This window comes from Bactrocera latifrons, unplaced genomic scaffold (genome assembly GCF_001853355.1).
Source record: "Bactrocera latifrons isolate USDA-ARS-PBARC rearing strain unplaced genomic scaffold, ASM185335v1 scaffold_461, whole genome shotgun sequence".
Classification (NCBI taxonomy): domain Eukaryota; kingdom Metazoa; phylum Arthropoda; class Insecta; order Diptera; family Tephritidae; genus Bactrocera; species Bactrocera latifrons.
Window position 1 is genome coordinate 111,510 of NW_017537114.1, and position 7,736 is coordinate 119,245.

Consider the following 7,736-nt stretch of genomic DNA (forward strand, 5'->3'; position numbering starts at 1 on the left):
CGAAGTGGGATTGTGGTGTCCGCAAGGTCCATGAACTATATTGGTTTTCATCACTTCGTATAATACTGGATCTTTCTCTGCATCAGGAATTTCCGCAGAAATGTTTTCATCAATTTGATCTGGTAAACACCATCCACCATCCAAAGAAGAATGTATTTGTACTCATTTTAAATTGAAATATAATGTACACACGCTTGTTTTTATTAAGATTGCCAAATAAAGAAAAAGGAGTTATAGCGAGAAAGAAAAATTTCAGCGAATTGCTCATATTTGCTATGGCAGAGCTCCATTTCCTCATAATTGTTAGCACATAAATGATGATGAATGTGATTTTTAAAATAGATATTTGTTACTTATACAACCTGTAAAAAATATAAATTGTGTATTTGTGGAAATGTTTACAGTTTAATTAAATCAATTTTAAGTGAATCATGTGGATAAAGTGTATTAAATGTAGTGAAAAAGCTTTTCTTGAAGTATTCGAATTTTGTGAATTTTTGAACATTAAGGTCGAATATCTCGTAAACTAAGCGTTTGCGGTACTTTCAGATCGCGGCGCCAAATAAATTGATATTTTCAACTTCAAAGGCAAATATCTCGAAAACTATAAGTTTCCTACGACTATAACTATATATACGAATTCTTGGTCTGGAGAACCTCCTCTATCCGACCATACCCAGTTTATTCCCGATATCCTAGGATGGTATTCTAAAGCCTAACCTTTGTTTTGTATTATGTTTTGTATTAAATAATGCAAAAAAAATTTTAATTAACATTTTGTGTTCCGACGTTCCTGCAGAAGATCTCCTAAAAGTTTTCCACAAAAAGATGTTTGGAGGAAGATTTCTTTGATCTAAATTATCTGAAATAAAAAAACAAAAACGATAGATTAATACAGGTAATGATCGAAGAAATACTCAAAATTCTCATTTCAGACAAAATGGCGGCTTCCCAAAAAAAAAAATTTTTTTGTACGAAAAAATACGCTCATTACTCCGAAACTATTTACCGGTAGCAAATTACGTGACAAATAACTTTTGTTTTATACATTTTGCCATGAGATGCGTATTTCAGGCACTAGGTAGACAATTTTACGATTTTAGGCGAATTTTCGAAATTTCAAGGCCGGAGTTGGGGTTGAAGATGCAATCCGATCTCAAAACAAAAAGTTGCATTCAATCAGGAAGTACTAAGGCAACTTTTCCGCACTATTAGAAATCCGGAATCGAAAAAAGTCCGGATTCGACCCACCCTATTGTGTATGTTTAATCACTTTGTATATTGTTTTACTTTCTCTTGTTCGCTTTTATGTGAAAAGGTTTTATGGCGGGATGGTATACTTTCGTTTTGAAAAGCGCGGGTAAATTATTCTATTTTGTCTCCTCTTTCGCCTGTTGAGTCAAGTTGGGGCGGTTGATATACCTCTATTACGCCTCAATTACCTTATGTAATTTGTGGGAGTATCGCAGAGGAGTATGTGTTTGGATTAAACATCCCGGCCACCTTGCAGAATCTGCGAAATAATTGTGTGTTAATAATGTAATATATTGATTACAAGTTTTGAAAGGAATAAGAGTAATTATCAAAAGTATACTTAGGGTTATATAGTGCCAGTCAGGGTCCAGCCAAATGCCAATCTCCAGCTTTAGCTCTTCATTGCTATGAAATTGAGAGTCAGCGCATTTGGACATCGTCACTTAAGTCTCGCTCATTTGGATTCTTGCATTACATTCCAAACAAAACTTTTTATGATTCTTGAACTAATTTTTATGCTATAAATACGAGAAGTATTGAGGTATGTAAGTAGCAGTTTGAATTTTTTTACGAGTTCGGCCGCTATATTCGTAGTTTTAAGGGGCTATACCAGTGTGACCCTTTCAAAAAAAAAAATAATAATAATTTTTCGATAGTTTATATTTCCAAAAACATCCTGTGAAATCGGCATGGTCGTAATAGTTTTTGGATGGTAGCGTTCTAAAGAGCGACCGCTCGTACTTATAATCATATGTGAGCAAAACTTTAAACGCGTTTTTCTCGAAACGACATTTTTCAAAATAGCTTACATCATAACTCAGCGAGAAATTAACCGATCGACTTCAAATTAAAACTGATTATTGTTGAATGCATTTACCATACAATGACCTACGACCTTTTTGATTTATTGAAAATTGTCAACTTGGCGTTTAAAAAACGACCATTTTTTAGCAAATAAAATAAATTTTTTTTTTTAAATTACGCCATTTTGTTAATTTTGGATATTTTTCAATGATCGTAAGTCATTGTATAGGAAATATCCTTAAGTTTAATAAACTTCTTGAATTTTTTTGTTTCAACTACTCATTTGGCCAGAATCATTTCAGCAGTTGGGGCACTTTTTCTTGGCACTTTTTGTAAAACAAAAATCTTAAAATATAGCTGAAAATATACCTTATTATGTTCAAAGAATTATTTAATCTCGTACTTTCTCTTAAAAAAATTCTCGAAAATCTAATTTTTCATGCGTTACACTGGTATAGCCCCTTATAGGTAGGGTTTAAAATGGCTCGAACTTTGTGTGATGCGCCATCGCATTACGAACGGATCTTCATTGTGGGTACAACGGTCTGCTTAGCCAGTAAGGATAGTAGTTGGGTCTACCTCATGTGGTTGAGAATTTGGTTTTTCAACACCATTTACATAGTTGGTCGGGGTGTAACATGGAACACCGATTTTTATTTTTATATCCTTCTGTCTTGTGCGACCTGGCTAAGCAATTAACACAATAGTGGTGTTTGATTACTGCTTCGTAGTTTCTGCTTATGTCGTACGATGAGTGCGTAGCGTAAGTCCCTAGACGATGGTCTTTTTTGCATATTCCGCAAGCCACATGACGATGTGTTGTTAGTTGTCTATAATGTGAGATCGTTTTTTCAGTTTTGTGATGGTGATCATCACATTCCTTTTTCTCACGAATAGTGGGAAAGATCGACTTGAAACGCCGAATGCGTTGTGACATCGTTTCGTCTTCTGAAATTGGCGTAATGCCTCGGTTTGCGCTACAGGACCGGATGGTAATTTTTGAGCTAATACGAAACGGGTGAATGCTGCTAGAAAGGGTTGCGTAGTGAGATCGCTAACGGGTTTGAGATGTATTGCTTTATTTGAGAAGCATACATCCTTTGGTGATTAGATATGCTCTCCCAGTGTAGTTTTTAATTTCAAGGGATCTGGCATAGTTGGTACCAGTTAAAGTAAACGGCCGGGATAGGATAGTTCTTTTATTTGGAAGAGCTGCCATTATTTGGGTTGGTAGAGCCCTGTTATGTATGGTGCTCGTGCATTGATGAATTATTGTTTTAATCAGCATCTTAGCTTTGGGTATCCAGAATTATGTTATAATTAGGAGTAGAAGAACTAGCTGATTTTCGCCGTATAACGTTGCTAAATACGTTAATTGTAACTTCACATACTTCCTTTAGGGTCAATTCGTGCTGTTTTGAACTCTTCCGGGGTTATTTCGTTGTTTGAGTAATCAGTCTCTCGTCTCCTTGGTGTGGCATTTGCGCAAAACCTGAATGGGTAAGCTATAACGCGGATAAGAAAAAGAATAAGGAAAATCTTTCGAGTATATCTTCTTGGGTGGCAATCTCATACGTTTTAACGGGTTTGCATTCCCCTGGAGAAGTGTATGTTTTTTCCATTGCCAGCAGAGGTTAAGGTTCAATAGATCGGCTTGCAAAGTCTGCGGGGTTGTCTTGACTTTCGACATGGTTCCAATTATTGACTCCCACTTTCTTGGTGATTGCAGCGTCTCGGTGAGAAACGAAAGTGATCCATGAACATGGTGATTTCTTTAACTAAGTGAGAACTATGGTGGAGTCAGTCAATTTAGTTGGGAGAGAGTAGAGTTAACAAGGTTAGCTAGTAGGACCGCTCCGAAAAGTTCTAATCTGGGTAGCGATATGGTTTTAATGGGAGCAACTCTTGTTTTTAACATTAAGAGAGTTGTCCATATTTTATGCTCAACTAAAATCCCAATGTAAAGTGTTGCGACATATGCTTTTTCTGAATCTGAAACATCAGAGAAGCCGTGAACTTCGATATTAGTTGTTGGGTTAAAATGGGTCCATTTTGGTATTTTAATTTTTGTGTATGTTTTTATAATCCTTTACGAAACTGTTCCATCTACGAAGGGGTTTTCATCCCAGGCAGATTCATCTAGCCATATTTGTTGCATTATTATTTTTGCCGTGATTATTATACTATAATAAGCCAACCGGGTGGGTCGAACAATAAAACTTCACGTTTGGTGTGTGCTGGGTTTTTCTCCATTTTGGTTGACGAGGAAAAAAGACCCACGACCCGAGTCGGGTCTACGAAAACCGGAACGGACCCGGATTTTTATCCGGCCAAGGACTGTCAAGGCAGAATTCTGCCGTTACAACAACAACAACAACAACAACAACGAGGAAAAAATATGAATCCTTTTTTGAGTTCTTTCGTATACCCAGGATTTCTGTGTTTTCGTGTTCAGAAAGGTTGAGTGATTCCATTCCTAAGAGATGATCCTGTGGAAGTCCTTTCAGAACGTGTGAGTGATTGGAGGCCCATTTGCGCAGAGTGAATCCTGGGGACTTCAGAGCAAAAATTAATCCGTCGCGTGCTGACTTTGCCGTGGTTAGGTCATGAGTTCCAGTTAAGACATCGTTTACATACGTTTACTGGCGAAGTATTTTTGCTGCTAATGGGTGGGTTTATTCTATATTATCGGCAAGCTTCATGAGGGTAGGGATCGCTAGATACCGTGCACAATGTATGCCGAATGTGACTCTTTACAATTCGAATTCTATTGTGTCTTCCGGGGACTTTCTAAATAGAATCCTTTGGAACCGAGTATGATTAGGGTCTACGAGAATTTACCGGTACATTTTATTAATATCCACAATAAAAACGAATCGGAAGAATCGCCAATTTGTGATCAGAATAACAAGGTCTTTCTGTAAAGAAGGGCCAATATGTATGACGTCATTTAAGCTTTTGTGATTTGACGTGGTATGTAGTTGCTGCAATTCATTGTGTTGGTGTGAGGGATTTGTTATGTGTGTTTTATCTTTTACCTTGCAAGTCGGCATGAAGACGCCTTCTCGAATGATATTATCTCCAAAGGAAGTCATTCGAAATCAGTAATTGTATTCAAGGATGTGTTGAAGAAAATGGCTGGAACCTTATTAAATTGATGGGAGAGAATTAAAATTCTCCGTCATAATTTCAGTCGTAGAGGGAAAGAAGACTATTTAAAGGACCTCCACAAGAGGTATCGATGGAAAACATCAGAAAATGCGGCAAAGCTTGGAGATTGTGTACTTATTAACGACGATTGCCTCCCACCTACAGAGTGGCGACTTGGCCGTATAGAAAAGCTCCATTACGGCTCAGACGGTCACATCCGCTTTCTACCAACCGCGGATAATAGCGAAAATCCGATACTAAATAATCTCAACATAATGCCGAAACACAAACAAAAATCAATCAAACAATGAAAATAAATTAWWAAAACCGCAACCCGCAACYCACCATTAACAATAACAATAAAAATTACAGAAATGGTCGGTCAATACGACGACCCAGTCTTGCCACATAATGTGGCACAATCGCACATTCCATTTTTAAACTACCATCTATATTCAAATACAATTTTTTACAGAGATAAAGATGGACATGGACATGCCTACTACACCAACCCCAACTGTTCGGTCGGCAACCAAACTGGCATGTACTGGGCTTATCCTACGCCCCGCCCAACCAATGCTACTGCATCATCTACCGCTTCTGGTACTGGATCACGAGCAGCCCCATCAACGCCATCCGCCCAAGCCGAGCCGCGTCGCATCCGATGACCGCTATGTCGCCGGAAGCACCGTCTAAAGTACTGTAGACTTAAGGAGTTATCGGCGACACAGCGCCAGCGTGTTGTCCAGGCACATAAGCACTACCTCAACTGCCTGCCGCACACACATGTGACCCAGGACTGTGTTTCTGACGATTTATGCCACACGTGTAGCAGACCACATCACACGCTGCTGCCTAGGACCCCACGACGCGGTCGGCCAGCTGACTCAAGCACGGGTAGATCAAGGCAAGCAAACCGGACGGTACCACRCCGAACCACTGCAGCACGGCCTGAGGCCCATCAATGGCGTCCGCACCACGTTGCRCCAACCAGSCGTCGTCCAAAAGCGCCACAGCATCGCCCCGCTACAGGACTCAACAAYGTAGTTGCAACTCTYCASCAACTACAGTGATTGCTATGCTGAATATTCGCCTAGGGATGGCTAAATGAGATAACAAAAACATTCATCATTTCTAGGAGGCACCCTGTGGCCAATCTGGAACTGGGGTTCCTTGGTTGCGATGTTGGAATTTCTTTGTTGATTGATTCCAAGTGTAATACTTGGGCATTTCAACGTACATCAGCCGCGCTGCAAATGGATCTGCTTCACATATTGCAAAGAAGCTAGTCAATGTCGTAATCACTCAGCTCGTTGTGCCGCATTAGTGCTTCATTAGTACTGACGTATCTGCCCATTTGGTAGTTGCTGATTTCGTCATTCGCATTTCCCGACGCAATACTAAACACAGCCATGTCGCTGCCTTTTGTGACGTACTTGTACAATGTACATATTTACTAGAATAAACAGAAATTAACATAGTAAATTCATTTTTAGAAAATCACCAAATACAAAATATATATCTACATAAAAGATAAAATTAAATAGTGTTAAAAATATTTACATTAAATGAAAAAGATGGCCTAAATATTAAGTTTATACCATTTGTATTCAAAAACAACAATATTTCAGTATTCCTTTCGCTTTAATCTGGACCGGAAAAAATTCTCTCGCAAGGAACGGAGGGGGCTAAAAAACATAAATACTTTTTTGCTAATTCTGCCATTTTAGGGTATCTGCATTTATTTTCAAACCACCAATGAWATGGATCGCAACTACGGGAAACCAGGCAATCTTCCAAATAGCGCTGAATTTCAATAATGGCTTTTACTTCCACGCTACTATGTGGTTTATGTTCATAAGTGTATTTATCGAAAGAACTCCATATTGATACTGATTTTTCTACATTTTCTTCTGTTCTTTCAGTCTGAAATTCTATTTCTTCCCTTTGCATTTCTATTAGATAACGTTGTATAAGTTTTTTTGTATTATGAGCTGCCGATTCATCAGTCAACGCATTTGAATCTGGGGTCGAAAAAATTAGCTACCGTAAGTGCATTGCTGTGTTGTAGACTGCTAAAACGTTCCCTAATTCCATTTAAAAAAATTTCAATCACTTTTTGTATGGTGTTTGAAAATATTTCAGTTCGCAAGKGTCTATACACATCTAATAGACCATTTGAGATTAGTATTACCAGCGAACCTGTGCAATATGTTTCACCACAAATGCTTACTGTGGCATCTCTAAATGGTTTGCAAATTTTGCACAAAGCAGCAACAGTCGCCCACTCGTCGTTGGTTAATATAGGTAAATTTTTGTTTATAATTACCAAATACATTTCACCGCTTCCTCCAACTCCGAAAAACGCTCCAACATTGCCAGTGTGGAGTTCCACCTCGTTTCAACTTGTTGAATTAATTTTAGAGGTTCTTTACCGCTGTTGCGCTGGTAATTTTCAAACGCTTCATTCGCTGAAGTACTTTTCTTGAAGTGAGCAACTATTATTTTAACTTTATCAGTTACTTGTT